The 18,713-nt window shown below is 41.1% G+C and overlaps 1 long non-coding RNA gene across 1 annotated transcript; it reads left to right on the plus strand.

Moving 5' to 3' along the window:
• Nucleotides 1–393: 393 nt before the first annotated feature.
• On the plus strand, nt 394–18,372 carry LOC310679637. Its single transcript, XR_014512428.1, has 3 exons — nt 394–482; nt 2,993–3,236; nt 18,303–18,372. It is a non-coding gene; the product is annotated as an uncharacterized lncRNA (long non-coding RNA).
• Nucleotides 18,373–18,713: the final 341 nt, after the last annotated feature.

Consider the following 18,713-nt stretch of genomic DNA (forward strand, 5'->3'; position numbering starts at 1 on the left):
AACACTAGGAGGGCACCACAATGACCAACCCTGATCTAAGAGTTATGTTTCTCCTTCTGCTCACCATCATGACATTACTTGGTTTGAAAGTTTAGAGGATGGAGAAATATTTAAGCTATGTGTTTCAGCCAATTGGTTCCATGAAATTTATGGGAGTGGGGTTTCCTTTGTGAACACAGGACTTTCTTTTGCCCTGGCTTCTCTTATTTCTTAGTATCAGTGAGTTCATTCCACTCTGATCAGCAGCACAATTAGATGCAAGCATGTCAGGCTGTAACTATAACCTATTAGGAACTTAAGGTTTGCTTGGGTTTTTGTAGCAGCTATAGGAAACAGTGAACTCACTCACTTACTAAAGAAAAGCATTCACTGTTAACTCTTTTGCATTCACAATCCCTGTTGCAAAGCTCATATATTGTTGAACCAGAATTGAATCAAGAATGACAGGAAGAAACTCAAGGGTAAACAAAATATAACTGTTGGTATGTGTGTGTTTTGTTTTTATTCCCTGTGTTCTAAATGATTTCTTAATTCAAATATTGCAACTTACGGTACATTTGTTGAATTTTTATTTATTTATTTTTTACAAAACAGAGAAGGCATTCAATCACTGCACCAAGGTAAGGCATGCACCAAGTACAAAGGCAATTGAAAATCAAGCATTTTCTTACTATGGAATTCACAGGGTTCAGATTAAAATGATATTTGAGACTATTGTATTTCCAAAAAGATGTTGCCTAGAAATAAACCATTTAATGTTTATAGGCCACCCTCAGGACTCACACAGCATGTGAACATTAAATTAATGAAGCTTGTATCAGCAGAGCCATTGGAGAATCTTAGCTATAGCACAATCCTAATTCTGGTGAATCAATTGGGGGTTTCCTCATTGACTTTAATGAGTGAAAAATGCACCCTGCACTGGTCCATCGCTTCCTTGCTAACAGTGTCTTGCCATCTATGAACAAGTGTGCAAGCAAGGGTTTTGTATAGGGTGGAACCCCTGGGCAATGATTATACTTGCACACTAACAATGCATCCTTGCTTGTCAGATATGAACAGAAAAGCTTTGCAGCTCTAACACTTGCCTTATGGAAAAAAATAGCACTGATCTGTGAACATTTTTTTAAAGCATCAAATGGTACTTCCCTTTTGGTCATTCTTCAGGGGTTGCTGAAAGTGTTAATCTGGTTAGGAAGCATCGCCAAGAAGAGGCTTGCAGAAGTTGTAGTTCAGTGACATCTGGAGGGTCAGTGGTTCCCCACACCTGTTCTAAATAAACTTAACTTGCCAGTTAATGTAGTCAGAAGTACATTCTGACTACATTATCAGATACATAGCCCACAAGATAACCATGATCCCTGATTGCTCCATTGAGTATGCTGTATTTATGTTGATAGTGCTTATAGCCTTCTAGCGATCCAAATTCAGTAACTGAACATTCCTTGTGGCTGCTTACTGATACAGCTGGAAACTGTGTAAGAGACTGTGTAAGATAGCTAAAGGAGGAGATTAAACACAAGCAAACTCACACCTGATACCTCAAGAAAATATGATCTGTTACTGAATAAAAAGGACCCACAAATATGAAAGGTGACAAGAATCTCTTCCATATGAATCGGAGGAAGTAAGTTTCACAAAACCTGTTCTGAACATTTTCCTTCTCCTATTTGTAATATGCATGGACATGCTGCAGAAAGACATGTTATTAAAACCAAGCCTTTTTTTGGAAGAGTGTTGTGTACATGGGCTTTCCTTTGTGTATGTGGGTCTTCCTTTGAGGCACATCCTATGAACAGACATATATATAGAGGCAATGAGAGTAAGTACTGCCATCGCATAGCTCGAGTGGTCATCTAGATATTGCTGAACCACAACTTCTATCAGCCCCAACAAGTAGTTCAGCAAGATGCGGGAGACCAAAGACTATTCCCACCTGAATTAGCTAGTTGGGGGGAGATGAGAAACTGTGCACACAAAGAGAAAAGTGGGATAGAAGAGGGGTGGAAAGAGGAGAAAGCAAGAAATGGAGAAACACAAAAGGAGTAAATATACTAATAAAAGATGTGACAGAAGGGATGGGAATGAAGGGAATAAGAAGGGGTGGGTGTATGGAAGAAAACAAGCTGAGGAAAAAGGATGGGAAAATGAGTGAGAAAAGGGAGGGGACAGGAAGGCAACTAGAGGACCAATGGGAAGAAGGATGAAGGAAAAGACAGGAGGAGCTTATCATTCTCTCCTTCCTCTCTCTCATACACATGGCAGGGACCTCTACTCTCCATGGAAGAGGCATTTAGTCATGGCAAGGATTTTTTGGGGTGGCAAAACAAAACAGGCTTTTTTATGGGAGAAGGGGAAACTGCAAAAAAAGCAAGAAGAATTACATTATTGTAGGTGAGATTAAGAGAGGGCACCTGATCACCCATTGTCTCCGACTTAACATTAATAACGTGAATGTGTGTGTGGTGATCTGTGTTGCCTATTAGTAAAAAGAGAATGTGGTTTTCGAATGTCGTGAGAAGGCGAGCTCTTTTATCTTAATTAGTAGATTAAATACAAGGAAGCTCCTGGCCAAGATTCTTGAGAAGGAAAATGCATCTAAACCATGCCGGCCCATGCTCATTTTACAAGTTATAAAATATTCAATCCATTTGCCTTGTAAATATGGTTGTCATAGGCCAGATTCTGATTTGGCAATGTCATAGGAACAGAGGAACTTGCCTTATACTGAGCCAAACCATTGGTCCACCTAGCTTAGCATTATCCGCAATCACTGGTAGCAGCTCACCGGGATTTCAGAAATGGGTTTCTCTCAACCCTACTGTAGATGCTTGGAATTGGACCTCCTGCATGCAGCAGAGCAGATGCTATGGCCCTTCTCCAATAAAGGCATAAAGGCAACTCCACAGTATAGTAATTAACACAATAACTATACAAGTGTGTCATAACTGCTGTGTCTTCAGACCTCCTTTTATTCCATGTTAATTTAAAGGAACCCAAAGCCACTTCTCCAAGTCAAGGCCAGCATGCCAATGTTGTCCATTCAGCTCGGTCCAAAATGGCAATGGAATTTCCAGATGGCCTCAAGCACAATTCTCCTCCGAGCTACGGGTGGCAGGCTGTGCTGCGTCAAACGTTTCCAATAAACGTTTGAGCAAACAAGCAAACACTATGGAAGGATGCATACCAACCAGCATTCACCGTCTAACAAAGGAATTCTTGCTAACATTCAAGCAGTAAGTGAGCATTATTTACTGCTAGATTACAATAGAATTCCTGTGGTATCACATATTATATTCACATTAAAACCAAATGAGCTCATCGTGATTAATGTTACCACAATGAATGCTGGAGGAATTAGAAATGATTACCCACTCATTGTAAAGGGTTGCTGATAATTAGTGCTATTACACAAAAAGGTACATTTTAAGCAATCATCATAATTAATTCATTCTGCATTGTATTATGCAGTGCCGATAACAATGAGGTCTCCTGGTTCTTCCGTGGCTCTCACATGTACATCTGTCAACTCTCCTTTTGTAATGCCTCTCTCTAGATTAGTGTCAAGTGACAAACACGTCAATGGTTACCTGTGGGGGATCATATCCTGTTTTCTCCTCTTAAATGTTCTGCTATAGCAGTTAGTAAATCATGAAAAAAAAATACAATAGGCTATGCAGCATAATCTCAGTAAATATGAATGCCTTTAGCTAGGGCAAACCAAGTAGCAATGATCTAACATTAATCTTTTTTAGATAAAAATGGAATACTTCCACCAAATGTAACTTAATCCAGAGGTGTTTGTTTTCATTTTATAACACTCTATGCTTCCTCTGACGAGCTCAGAATGGCTCTGAGTCATCCCAGAACAGGTTCTGAGGGTGGTGATAATGATAAAGAAGATGATAATGATTTGGCTTCTAAGTAGTTTACATGATGTACCAACCTTTCAGCAAGTCTGGGTTGGAGTCAGTTTAAGGTTCTATCTGGGCACCTATATACACTGCCTTATGTTGTATTAAAGCAGGGCTCACCCAAACATAAGGCAGGGTAAGATGGGTACCTTGGGCAGGGGATGTTGAAGTGACACTGCTGGCAACCTACCCAGCCATTTCCCTCTGTTGGATGACAGAGTTGTAAACACCATGTTGACCTGTCTTGTGCTTAACACCTTGCTGCTCTCAGGTGTTGTGGAGAACTCCTTCTTGACGCCATTGTTGAAGAAAGTGTCAGCTGCCAGTCCACTTGGTTTCTATATACTAAATGGAAAGCGTCACCAAGTCCTTTGGGTCAGATAGTAAAGTGCCTTGAAAGGAAGTGGGATACAAACCAATTACATATAACACTATAATATCCTAGCTTGCTCAGACATATTGCCTTTATCAGATACAAATCCTTTTTGGAGTTTAGCAACTTAGGAAGCCACTCCAAACAGCATAACCACTGGTGTGTCATCAGACAGTCAGCAGTTGATGTAATATCCTACCACGCTCTTCCAAAATATTAATAAAGAGCAAGAAAGGGAAGTCCTATGACACATCTAAGAGGGCTTTTTAAAATGCAAGTGTTATGAGAACTTGCTTCGTAGCAGAACTTACCACATTTTCATCAGAGCTGGGTATTTGCATGAGAGTTGTCGAATCATGCCTTAGGCTGGGTTTCAATATGCCTCGGAGCTACAGCAGAACTGATGCGAAAAGCCCAAACTATTAGTCCATATGGAAACTCTCTCTCCCCTCCCCAGCAAGTGACAACTGATCTGTTTTGAGCAACAGCTCCAGCAGTATGGAAACAAGGCTTCAATGGCACCTAGAGCAGCTCTGTAAGGTGCTGTTTCAATGACCATCATCCTCAGTCTTAAATGAGAGCTAAATCTCCACCTTCCATGACAGAAGTCTCTCCATTCAAAGTGCTTCTGCTTTTTCTTAAGCTGTTGATACCAACAGAGTGGGAGATAGTGGTGTTTCACTAAGGATTCTCGGATGGAGTAAGAGTAGAGCAACACAACTTTCCCTGGCCAGAGAGGCACTTGCACTTGCACAATGATCTAGGATGTACATCAGCAGAGGGCAATTGCCTCTCCCACTCTGAATCCGTGGCTTCACCCTCTGGAGTCTGATTACATGGTCAGGACCACAACCATCAGAAGACTTGGCTGACTCTGCCAAGAAGGTTCTCCTTCCACATGATTCTTGATTTCTCATGTTTCCCCAGGTATGGGTTCAAGCAGCCATGCCGCTAAGACAGCCATGCCATTGAGATAAACATAAGAGCAAGAGCCCACTTTTAGATAACACCACTTAGGTACAACATCATAAATTCAGAACCATTTTCCTAGTGACTACATGATTTGCCCTTTAGGTAGGTCTCCTTTGTTACTTAGCAGCATGGTATAAATCACTATTACAAATGCCCTTTCCTTGAACAACTGTCATACATTCCCCTCTTCCTTTGTGCTTTCTGACAGTTCCAACTTGCATAAAACACCTGAAAATCATGTTTTCAACAAATGTATTCACCTGTGGATGATAAAATGAAAGAGGTGGCGGCTGATAGTGCTGAATTATAGGGTGGTGTTTAAAAGCTAAAGAAAGATAAAGTCTTGAGGTCTGCAGAGTTCAACATCCATTAAAATGTCTATTTTCAATAAACCTAGCTAGAAATGCAATTCAGCCATTCCTTTTTAGTCATGTCCAGAATAGCATTGACAAGGCAACTCCTTGCTGGCATTGAAGACATTGCAATTTCCCCCCTCTTGAATAACTTTGCATATTCTGGCATGATAGCGCAACAGGAAAGTGACATGACCTTCATTGCATCAATTTACAAGTGCGTAATATAGTTTAAATAGTGAACACTATATTCCTGAGAGCAATGCTCACTGATGGAAATGTTTCTGCTCTCATCTCACATTGAAAGGAAACGGGTTAACCTAACATGCTTATAGTTTCTCAAAAAAACCCCAAAACTTTCTGCAACTATATATAAAAAAGCTAGAATGAACAAATGTTAATAAATGCTCTTTGGCTTTGAAGTGGTAGAAGGTGGTAGTGTCAGACTGGACAGCATAATAGGTATTTAAAACAGTTGGAGGTTGGAAGCGGTGCTTTTTTCAATGCAACAACAAACAATCCCCCCCCCCCCAAACGAATGGAATTGGTATAACTTGGTTCAAATGTCAATTCTAAACTTCATAACTGTGTAATTAGCCACAGAAACTCGGCAGCCTTGGGGTCAGAGAAGCTTCCATGTACAAAGGGGTGTACCCTGCGATGAGGGGTGTGGGTGGTGTTGTGGTCTAAACCACTGAGCTTCTTGGGCTTGCTGATCAGAAGGTCGGCAGTTCAAATCCGTGCGGCAGAGTGAGCTCCCATTGCTCTGTACCAGCTTCTGCCAACCTGGCAGTTTAAAAGCATACTAGTGCAATTTGATAAATAGGTACCGCTGTGGCGGGAAGGTAAACAGTGTTTCTATGCACTCTGGCAGTCGTCCTGGTGTCCCATTGCACCAAAAGCAGTTTGGTAATGCTGGCCACATGACAAACACCAGGTCTTATGGCCTGAAAAACAAGATGAGCGCTGCACCCCATAGTTGCCATTGACTGGACTTAACCGTCCAGGGGTCCTTTACCTTTACCTTACCCTGCTATGAAGCAGTAAGTGCTCATTCCCCGTTGCACATGTGGAACCTACAGGAGCAATTGACATATTCTGCATGCAATGACCTGTGCACAACCCTCTTAAAAGTTCAGACTTCTTTCTCCAAATAAGGAGCTTGGGAAGGTGGGTTTAAAAATTTGGTGCTTTGTCTTGCATACTTTCCATTTATTTTGACGACACTTGTTTAGAAGAACTTCCCAATGGATACTATGTCGCTAGCCTTTTACATGTCTTTTTTAAGCATCTGTGATGAACTCAGAAAAACAGGATACAAATGCAAATTAATATAAATTGCACACAATCTGGCACTACTCGTATACTGCTCATGCAGTACGTTACTGTGTTTACTCTAGGGCAGCAGGGATACACTTTTCGCTCCAACCCTGACATTATGTCTTTTCCTTTGACCATGTTGATCATGGTTGTCTGAGGCAAAAGCACAAGGGTCTACTGTCAGGGAGGGAATGTGCATGACTGGGACACCTGCACAACTGACTGCCGTGATTGTGCACAGACCCACGTGTAAGCAAGAGCCGACACATTGCGCTTTCACCAAGAAACAGACACTGAAAGGCTTCTTCCAGAAATGGACCTTCGTGGGAAAGTAGGGAACCACGCAACAATACTAAGTTCATCATCCAGCAAATAATTTTATGCACACAATCCCTATTTCCATGGATCACTTTTTAATTTTTGTGTGTGTATATAGAGATTTGTATACATGAACAATATGACGTAGACAGGAATCAGAAATTGTAGTTAAGAAGTATAATTTTGGTATCAAATCTTGGAAGGCAAATATTTGCACGAAGAAGAGGTTAGGGAATGGGGAATATTTCATAGAATCATAGTGTTGAGGTCAACTCTGTGCAATGCATAAATCTCACCTAAAGCATCCATTTATTTACAGAATCCAATGACCCTGGTTTCGATCCAGGGATAGATGAGCAGAACTTCTTTTTTTGTAAACTGCTTTTTATTTATGTAAAATGCTTTGAGGTGTGTGGGGTTTTTTTTAACAATCAAGAGGTGTATAAATTTTATGAAATAAATAAGTAATACTTGATTTGCACAATGGGGCTTGTTGGCTCCCTCATTACTGCAGCCCCCTGTATCTTACAAAGATGCTTCCAAAAGATGAAGGACCCTCCAGAACAGAGGTCAGCAACCTAAGGCCCATGGGCCAATTCTGGCCCATGAGCCTCCCAGAACCGGCCCATGGCTGATTCTGTGGATTGGTGTGGGGATTCCGTGGTTTTTTTCATGGTGCAGGCACCATCCCCCCCTGCCAATATTCCCCCCCTCCCTCACCACGGCGGAACCACCTCCCTCCTCCTAGTGCAGCAAATCGCCAGCCAAACGACTGCTAAGGTTTGAGGCCCTGGCCAATAGGTGAGTGGAGGCTGTGTGTGTTCGAGAGGAAGAAGGTGACTGGGCTGAGCTGGCCGAGCACATTTCCAGCAGCCCTTCATCGGAGCAAGCTATTTGCCGCCGCCACTCTTGCCGCCGCCGCCACCGTTCTGCCAAGCGTGGCTTCTGTGCCTTTGCAAGCGGCAGAGGCTGTCAGCTGCGGTGGCAGAGGAATGAGCTGCTCGTTCCTCCACTGCTGCTGCCACCGGCAGCCTCTGCCTCTTGGCAGCACCCCACGTGGGAAGGGGATGGGTGGGCTGGGGGAGAGGGGGGAGAGGGGGGAGCCCCTCTGCCGTATGTGCATGCACGTGCACACATGCACTCTGGCCCACGAGGAGGTTTGTGGTGCTGTGAACCGGCCCTCCCCCCAAAAAGCTTGCCAAGACCTGCTCCAGAACAACATGTGATGGAGCTCTGGTGTGTGTGTGTGTGTGTGTGTGTGTGATGGGAATTTTTTTCCAAGCCCCTACATTATTTGATTCATGATACATGATTCATATCCAAGTTTGCTAGCACTGAAGAACAGGTTAGAAATGAATGGTTTATTCAGAGAAATTACTTGGTTTCAACATTGCCAGAAGTATATCCTGCTAATCTGATACATGGTACCCATTGCACTATGAATTGAACTGAATGAAGACACTGGATTTAGCAGAAGGGTAGTTGACAGGATGGCAAATGTACCAGTTGCACTGCTACTTATTAAGATCATTAGACATGGGTGCCTTCATTGGGGAGGCCTTTGGTACTTGTCATTCCCTCATCATCAATCAGCGGCAAATCCTCGTGAATCCCTAATCTAGGTCTCCCAGGTTGATTCTAATAATTTTGCAAGGAGCTGCCAAAAATTACTTATTGTTCTGTTAATCATTGCTAATAGGAACAGAGGATGTTTTGAGATGCCCCATGAAAATCATACTAATTAGAAATGTCTGAATTCATACAACTCCTCAGAGATTAATTTATTCATCATAATCAGTTAATCACTTTTTTCCTTACATAATTAGACAGTGCCTGGTGGAAAGGAGAGCTCCTTTTGTTCTCCTGGAAAGAAGAAGACTACTGTATGAGCTGACAGAATGCAAGGCTGAGATTGTAGGCTTGCCTATCAATTCACATTCAAAAGCCTGGACATGCTGATTAGAGCAGGTGTCTTTATTGCCCATTCTTCCAAAAATCAGTTTTTCCCCCCACAGCAGATATGATTTTTGCTAAATAGAATACACATTTTTCCTATTCGAAAAGAGATTTGCATTCATTCTTCCTTTACAGAGTGATGGAAGACCTTGCTTCCCAATGTAGGGTGTTTTCACACATTCAACATGTCTTCTTTCCTTCTATTTGTGTGCATGAGGGATCATTAATGCAGGGCAGCTAGTGGAAGAGATGTGTTGCTAAACGGAATGCGTATTATAAGCCAGGCTTCCCTGACCTGATGCCATTAGAACTTTCAGACTACAACTTCCATCCGCCTCAGCCAGTTTAGTCAATGGCCAGGGATTATGGGAGTTGTAGTCCAACAGCATGTGGAGGGTCCTAGGTCGGAGAAGGCTATTCTGGACAAAGCGAGATTGAAAGTGCAACTCTACACATTCTGGTGTAGATCCTACTAACTCCCAGATAAGTAGGCATTGAATTGCAGCCTGTCAAGAAAAAGCGTCCTAGTATAATACGTTAAAACTAAAAGGCAGGGGATTTTTATATTTAGATGTATGTTACACTTCGCTCTTTTACATGGCGCCATCACATAAACTGCCAAATCAACAATCCACCCATTTTCCAGCATGTGAAGCGGCGGGAGCATTTTATTTCAGGTAACAAACCTTACCAATGACTAGGTGCCATGTTGTGTGGCAGTGCTAAATCTGGTGCCTTCGGCCTGAGGTTCTGACCCTCAGTGTGGTCAAAACTTAAGAGTACAGGGGAAATTATTTTTTTGCACCCATTGTGAACATATCGTGCAGGCAGCAGTGGCCATAGTTCGAATATTACTGGCATTCTCTCAGCAACTAAAGTAATTCATGGAGACATAGTTAAGTACAGAAGAAGAGGAATGCCCATGAAGAACAGCATTCAACAGCACAACAGACTTCCTCGGGAGGTTTGGAGATCTCCTTCATTGGAGGTTTTTAAGCAGAGGTTGGATGGCCATCTGTCATGGATGCTTTAGTTGAGATTCCTGCATTGCAGGGAGTTGGACTAAATGACCTTTGGGGATCCCTTCCAATTCTATGAATCTATGAAGAGCCACCATACTAGACTGAACATCAAATTCCTCAGAAAAATCAGAAATGAAGTTGTGAATTATGGCCCCAGAAGGGAAATAGTTGCCCTGCACATTTTGACCTTTTCCGTATTTATGCAGATCAAATTTTCTTCAATTTTTGTTTGGTTAAATCCCAGAGTTCTGTATCTGGAACCCATCAATGTCCTACATGGGGGGGGGGGGGCACACATGGATCATAAGCCCAGCCCTCCCATGTGAGCACATGGGAATGGAGTTAATGGAGAAATGGGGCTTGGCAGAAGGAACTCTAATCCCCATATTCTCCAATATCACCAAATGTTCCAACACCATGAATGGATCTCATAAAAATAAAGGGCATCCATGTGTAAACTAACTCTTGCTTTTCGGACGGCTTTGTCTTTAGATAAGCGAAGTGGCATACATTGAGGTTTCCTTAAAGGCTAAGTGGTAGATTATTTTTATTTTTCTCATCATGCATGCAGCTTCATCTGCATTTACTGCTGCAGGTACCAATATGTCTAGACCTCCTCTTCTCTCGTTTACATGAATATTTAGGGATAATTAATCCTTGCTCAATACATGTTGTAACAAAGTTTCATTTGCAAACAAAACCAGAAAATGCCCAGTGTTGGCTACCTACCTAATGTTTTCATGCATATGGTGACATTTACTAAATAATCCTGAAGCTTCACTGGGAAACAGCAGTGTGTGTGTGTGTGTAGGAATGGGAGGGGTGGGGTTTTTTTCTTATAGATTTTTGTAGAGGAGATTTTTATCACAAGATCTATGCCTTTGTAATGAGGAGATACGACAAGGCTCAAACACATACATGAGGGGGTTTAAGCTGCACCATGCCCATTCTTATACCACCACCATATGCACTGGCCTCTCCAGCTCCTTTGGACCCACACATTAACCAGCAAATTGAAGGGGCATATGTATAGGGTTTTACCAGAGATGTGCAATCCTGACTGACCGTTTCCCTGTCAGCTTGGAGTAGCTATATGCTCTCATGGCTCTTCTCATGTGGCAACATGGTGCAAAACCCTGAGGTACAGGGTTGGTGCTTATGGAAAGTGTAGGCCTAATTCCATAAATCCCTCATAGGTGAAAAAAATGACACCATACCATTCAAATGGTTTCTTAGATAATCATTAGTAGTGATTAGATGTGTAACTGCAAAATGGGGGCCTGTACAAGATGGAATCTGCTAAACTGGTCAAACTAGTCGCTTTGTAAGATAATGGCCTCAACTGGCCAGGTTGCCTTGGAGACAACTGAGCTATGATGAGTGATAGACATTTCCCCCACCCCTTCATCTGGAGAGGAATAGGAGAACAATAGCCAGGGCTATGCTGCATGTTTAGCGCTGACTGGAAGATATAAAGAAAGAGGCTTCTTGCTCTGTGCAATCATGGCTCTGTCTTTTGGCACCCTTCTCACCTGAAAACTTAATGGAGAAGCAAAACCAGTTGGATTGTTAATGCTATGAGCCCTCCCATCTTATGTTCAGGTTGTATATATCTCTCTGTGTAAATGAAACCATATATCTTAAAGACACCACAGTCTCCACTGACCTTCATTCCAAGAAAACCAAACTGGCACTCCTGAAGCTCAGAGATTGGGATGCATTCAACAACATCCACTATCTCAGTTTCTTGTCATAGGCTGTTCATGACTAGTAAAGAGCCCTCCAGCTCATGCCACTGCCCTTGGCAGCTCCCAAATAAATAAATACTTAAATCTTCCACCTTCTGGAACCATCAATGTGCATTGTGTTTTTTAAAAGTACTAAAGAGGACAGATCACAGCCTCAGGGAGAACCCAATGAGCATCTATTACAGTTATGTATAGTCAGACTTAGTTGCAATACGGAACAGAGATCTGATTATTCATAGACTGTGATTGAATATCCTGACGTGAACATCAAAAACAAACATAATTCCAGTGCAATAGCTGAATTCTACTTTTACAAAGGATTTAATAGTATTTTAAAGATAAATTACATCTACGCAAAATGAATGAAAGTATGCTCATTTTCCACATTTGGATAAGATTAAAGTGTTTATTAGAATTTATTAGAACCATTAATTACTTTCATCTAATTTATTCTACTTTTGTGTCTGAGTAGAAGACGACTGGATTGGGAGAATTTCATGCATTCCTATAATTAATTACATATCAAATTTCTCAATAAGATTCCATTTTTTTCCTGTCTCAAATGGTATTGATTTTTTTTTTTCAAATTACAGAATGCCAATATTAATTATGAAAACATTATGAGTTTCCATTTTATAAGCATTGCCAGATTTCATGCATGCAGAATGAGAGTTTGATGTGTGAGTGGGTGGTCCAGTGCAGAAAGTGTTGGGTAATGTATACATCCATATAAACCAATGTAAGATGTAGTTATGAATACATTTCCCATGAAGACATTTCACTAAAGCTGTTGAAAAATATAAAAGGTCAGGCTGTTGCTGGAAAGCACCTGTTAATTTCCTGAAATTCCAAGTCTTTTTATGAGTCATGTTAATCATTATGTTGCTTGCTCCGAGGCAAATATATGCTATGGGGTGAAAAAATGTAGAGCCCGATTAAGTCTCACTGGTTAAGTAAGGAGCTATGTAAGCAGGTTTTCCCTTTAAAATGGGGCATTTAAGCCTAGATGAAAATCTTCCCTCCCGAAATCTCTCTCTACACCTCTGAAAAGGCATCCCTACATTATTTGAATCTGTGTTTCTGGTTCTCAGATGGAGTGGGTTTACAGAAATCCTGCCTGAAAGACTAGTGGTGTCTATATGTTCTTGTCCAAATATTTCCATTTTTAGGCTCCAGAGATGCGCGTAAATTAGATAAGACCCAGATAAGCAGCTCAAGAACCTGGGGCTCATCCAACCCAAACACAGATTCTGAGCATGGGAGGTTTGTGGACTTGACTACTTCAAAACAGGAAAATGAGAGACTTGTGTCTCTGTTAAGCAGATGCTTTACTTCCCAAAACCTTTCAAGTCACATGGTTCCTGACAGGTGTCGGGGGGGGGTTGCGGGTTGTGACTATGAAACTTTAAAAAATATATATAACAAAAATAAATATATCACATGCATAATTCCATGCATTGATGTGAGCTATGGCATCATATTCCCATGTGTAAATTACTTCTCCCTCCCTCAACGAAATACGAGCAAATGAGCAACTGAAGAAGGAAATGATATATTTTAATCCCCCATCTACTGGCATTGGCATTTTTTTTGTTTTTCTTGTGGCTGCCATTTTCCCCTGCCTCCCATACTGTATGTCTCTAGAATGATAGCAGTGTTCTCACTTCAATTGTCTGCAACATAGTGCAGCGTGATGAGGTAAATCTTCTTCCGAAGCCAGGATGAGAGCAATGCTTCCTGTCCTCACTCATCATTGGGGCCAAGAACGAAAATGGCCACTTTCAGGGATCCTTCTGATAAATTTGTGGCTGGTTTAGCACTTTTCTCAACACTCCAATCCCTAACGTCGAAAGAAAGCTAGCTCTGAGGGTGAGGGTGAAGTGAACATGGGAAAGATTTTGGTGGACTCCTGTTTTGAGCCCTTAAAGCAGGCACCCCCAAACTCAGCCCTCCAGATGTTTTCAGACTACAATTCCCATCATCCCTGACCACTGGTCCTGCTAGCTGGGGATGATGGGAGTTGTAGTCCCAAAACATCTGGAGGGCCGAGTTTGCCTATGCCTGCCTTAAAGGAATAAGACACCGTTGCCAAGTGCATTTTATGTTTGCTGTTCAATATGTTTGCAATGAAGTAATAAGCATTAATTGCAAAGGATGTGTGGAGTTAAGATCTGGGCTAGTACATTGGAGATTAAATTTAGATAGATTCTCTGCCTTTCATCCAAAGAGCTCAGGTTTTGGAACCGCTGTCTTATATCATACAAAAACTGCTATTGAAAGCCTCCTACATTTCAAAAGGGTTTGTCTTGTGGCACATGGCATCCCAGATCCCTTTCTGAGCATGTGGAACTAGTTGTGAGGGCCTTTTGACCCCAGCCATGATTTCTAACCTAAACCATTTGCAATATAAATCTGATATAATCCACTTGCAGTATAACCTGATATAATCTGCTTGGCAAGAGACTTTCCCCTTCTGTTCTTGTTTGCTAAAGAATTGACTCAGTTGCCCCTCAGTTGCTCCTCAGCTGTATTCTGTATGACCCCTTTGTTCTGTGAAAAATGGTACAATTGAGATGCCCATCAGATAAATGATCGCAAACTGTCTTCCTGAACATTGCACTGCTAACTCAGGGTTAACATTTGCAATCCTAAATCTCCCCTGACTAGAACCTGTCAGTGAGGCTAAGCAACTGAAATATATATACTTGGGGTGCACTGACAGGTTGAATTATTGTCTTCTGTGAACTGATCTGAGTACAAAGTCAGTTTTGCTTCAGACTTCACTTGACTTTAACCCTATCCTCATGGGGAGAACTTGGTATTATAGCCTCCTAAACTATTTGGACCTTTATGGACATAATTACATTTACAGGATGGCTTCTGCGTTTCCTTTTAAATCTGACTCAAATACAGTCTGTTCATGTAGCTGTAGAGATTTTCCAGAAAATTCCTGCTCTGTGAGGTAATGGCTCTATGAATCTTATCACTTGAACACATTTCTACTTGCCTTATTGTTTTTGAAATACAGCAAATCTCAGATCATTCAGTTCGATTGATGTTGCTGGACTTTCCACTCATTAACAAATAATTTCCAGATAGGGACAAACACTCAGAAGGCTTGATAATCCTTAACATTCCCACAATGCCTCTCTCTCATTCTGAAATAATGCTGGCTATCTCTTCATTCACTGGATGAAGTGCTGAGCGCCTTACAAATAGATTTAGATATGATAAGAGACAGACAAGTGTCTAGGCCTGAATTCTGGGCTTGAAATTCATGAAAGTTATGAAAAGTAAAAAGGGGGGGGGGGAGAGAACAGCACTGAGTGTTTAAGGTTTTATTTCTGACAAATGACAGTCTCTGTTTTTCAGATATGTGTTATCTAAGCTAGTAGATTTTTAAAGAGCAGTTCTAAATGCAAGAGACAGGAAATAAGTAGGACAGTAGCCTGAAAAAGCAGCCGACAGAAGTTGAAACACAGCATTCAGTTCTGACATTGCTCCCCCACCTTCAAGGAATTACCTTCACTTTCTGCACATACTTTAGAAACTAAAGCAAGAACTACTGAAGAAATGTGGAGGGGGATTGCCATCTATTTATTTTGAAGTATTTCTCACTCATTTTTCAATTGTAGATATTCAAAGCAAGTTACACAAATAATGATAAAAGAGAGCGCAAATAAACTGAAATATTGCCTACTATTGTACTTTCCAGAAACAGCTGCAGATATGTTTGCTTCAATGAACTTTTTGAGCTGGATGGAAAGGGCTCTGCATTAGGAGTTCCTTTTGTACTGTTTTTAAGCATATCTTCATGGATGTTTCTGTACTGTTTTGAAAACCAATTATGAAAACTGTTTTTTTATGATTTGTTTGTAAATCACTTTGAGGCGCATGTAAAAGGTGATTGATAAATTGGTCAATAAATCACACAAGCACACACTACTTGCCTTTTAATTTACGCAGTTTAAAAGATGGCTTACATTAATCAAAATCAAACTGGCATCAGCAGCAACTCTGTGTAACAATGGGCTTTGTTCTGGCATAAAAAACCTTCCAAAATGGTGTGAGTTGAACATCTCTAGGATGTCTAGCAGCAACCATCCTCTGAATCTGTGGCAATCAGAGTAGGGCCACTGAATAAGATCACAAAGACCAGCTTCATATATGGGAATTAGTTATCCTCTTCTTATTCCTGGCCTCAAACCATATGCAGTAATAAAAACTATGAAATATTCTCAGAAACAAAGAAGCAATGATCACCAGTGTTGAAGCAATGATTCTTCAACATCAACTTCGTTGGACTGGACATGTTGTGCAGATACCTGATTATCATCTTCCAAAGCAGCTACTCTATTCCGAACTTAAAAATGGAAAGTGTAATACTGGTGGTCAACAAAAGAGGTTTAAAGGCTGTCTCAAGGCAAATCTTAAAAAAAAAAAAAGTAGTATAAACACCGACAACTCGGAAACACTGGCCTGCGAGTGCTCCAATTGGAGAACAGCCTTTACCAAAGGAGTCATGGGCTTTGAAGACACTCAAACTCAGGACAAAAGGGAGAAGCGTGCTAGGAGGATGGCACTCTTGGCAAATCCACACCGTGATCAATTCCTGCCTGGAAACCAATGTCCCCACTGTGGAAGCACATGTGGTTCCAGAATTGGCCTCCACAGTCACTTACGGACTCATTGTTAAAACTGTTTATGGAAGACAATCTTACTCGGCTATGAGTGATCGCCAAAGAAGAAGAAGAACTCTCAGAAACGCACAGGAAGTCAGTGAGGATATTTTAATACTGATGAAATGTGTTCAAATTGGCTGTCTCCAGTCAGCAGTTTGGCTACTACATTTTACATTTATTGAAGTGTGCAAGTACCCAAAGGCATCCACAGATATAACACATTGCAGGGCAGAGCAATCTTGACCCCTGAACAGCTGCATGAGAGGGAGTTTCCATATGCCCAGCCCTGAACAGCTCTGTTAGCTTCCTCTTTGCTTCTGTATGCCTATATGATTATAGCCCACAATCAATCGTGAAATCTGCTAAAAGAAAATGGCATCAATTCGTCTTCAGACTTTAAGAAACACAGAGGAGAACAGGAAGCCCAAGTGCCTCATGCCTCCAGTTCCCTGGTCTTCCTTTTATTTATACATCTGTTCTGTCCTTGCATCAAGAGATTGCACATCTCAAAAGAGGAGAAGTTGCAACATTATGTTGTTGTTGTTGTTTAGTCGTGTCCGACTCTTCGTGACCCCATGGACCAGAGCACGCCAGGCACTCCTGTCTTCCACTGACTCCCGCAGTTTGGTCAGACTCATATTCCTATCTTCGAGAACACTGTCCAACCATCTCGTCCTCTATTGTCCCCTTCTCCTTGTGCCCTAAATCTTTCCCAACATCAGGGTCTTTTCCAGGGAGTCTTCTCTTCTCATGAGGTGGCCAAAGTATTGGAGTCTCAGCTTCAGGATCTGTCCTTCCAGTGAGCACTCAGGGCTGATTTCCTTAAGAATGGATAGGTTTGATCTTCTTGCAGTCCATGGGACTCTCAAGAGTCTCTTCCAGCACCATAATTCAAAAGCATCAATTCTTTAGCGATCAGCCTTCTTTATGTTAGTATGAAGAAATGCACAGGACAGGAAGTATGGGCTAGTGTGCTTCCTGTTCCTCTGTATCTCGTAACCGCAGAAGACTCTCTGAGTTATACTGGAATGAGAAATAAGCTAGGTAGTTTTTAGTGCTACAAATCATGTTTAAAAGACAATGGAGGTCATTCATTTCCCAATGGAAAAGAATAACATGCCATAAGCTATTTTTGGTTCCAGTTTAACAATGTTAATTGAAATCCAAACTGGCAATAAGATTGCTGGAATTTCAAAGGCTGAAGACAAAGGTAAGATGTGGTGTCAACGTAGAAAGCTACGTGTAGCTTAAAATGTGCAAAGACAGAAAGTGACAAGAGTATAATTATTACTCTAAAGGAGAAGAGGAAAAAAAAAACAGTTCTTAAGGTTCATTTCAGGCATACTAATTTTAGAACACCAGTGAACAAGAAAATCTTCAAATGTCAGGCTAGTTAAAACATAAGTCTGCAAATTATGGATGCAATCCAACTGCATTAAAATCAATGACAAGTTTTGCAACAGAATTAAATAGGAGGTATATTGAACACAGTGACTTTATTATTCCATTACCTAATCTGCATCTGTGTTTATTTACAGCCCAAAGTGATTACGCTCCTCATTTTATATGTTAGGGTCGTTAAAATTGTGTTCTTGTTGTCACTTGTTGGTTTTCTAATATGTGTTTGTACTTTTCTTTGAACAGAATTACCTGGAACAATATACCAGTCAAAACTCAGGCAAGAAACACCCAGTGAGTGCTTCAACATCTGTGGGTAGATTACAGAATAAAAATGAAATGTATTTAAGAAACAAATAAAGATTTATTAAAATGCAGTGTAGTCTGTTCCTTGGATAATAGTATGACTATTACCAATAGCAGCTATTAGTTGCTTTGGGATAGAAGCTTCATTTTTTCTCACCTTGAAGTAGTCAAGAATTCAGTGTAATCTATGAGTTTTTTGTTGAAGACGAAGGTAGAAGAAAATGCAGTATACCATATAGCACCTAGACTAGTAGTACTACTACTAATAAGAGGATAAATGACTGCTACTACTTTTACTTCTATTGCTACCACTACTAGTAGCAATAGGTTGGTAGCATCACGTGAATACAG

This window comes from Podarcis tiliguerta (genome assembly GCF_965153285.1).
Source record: "Podarcis tiliguerta genome assembly, chromosome: 6".
In the NCBI taxonomy this organism is placed as follows: Eukaryota; Metazoa; Chordata; class Lepidosauria; order Squamata; family Lacertidae; genus Podarcis; species Podarcis tiliguerta.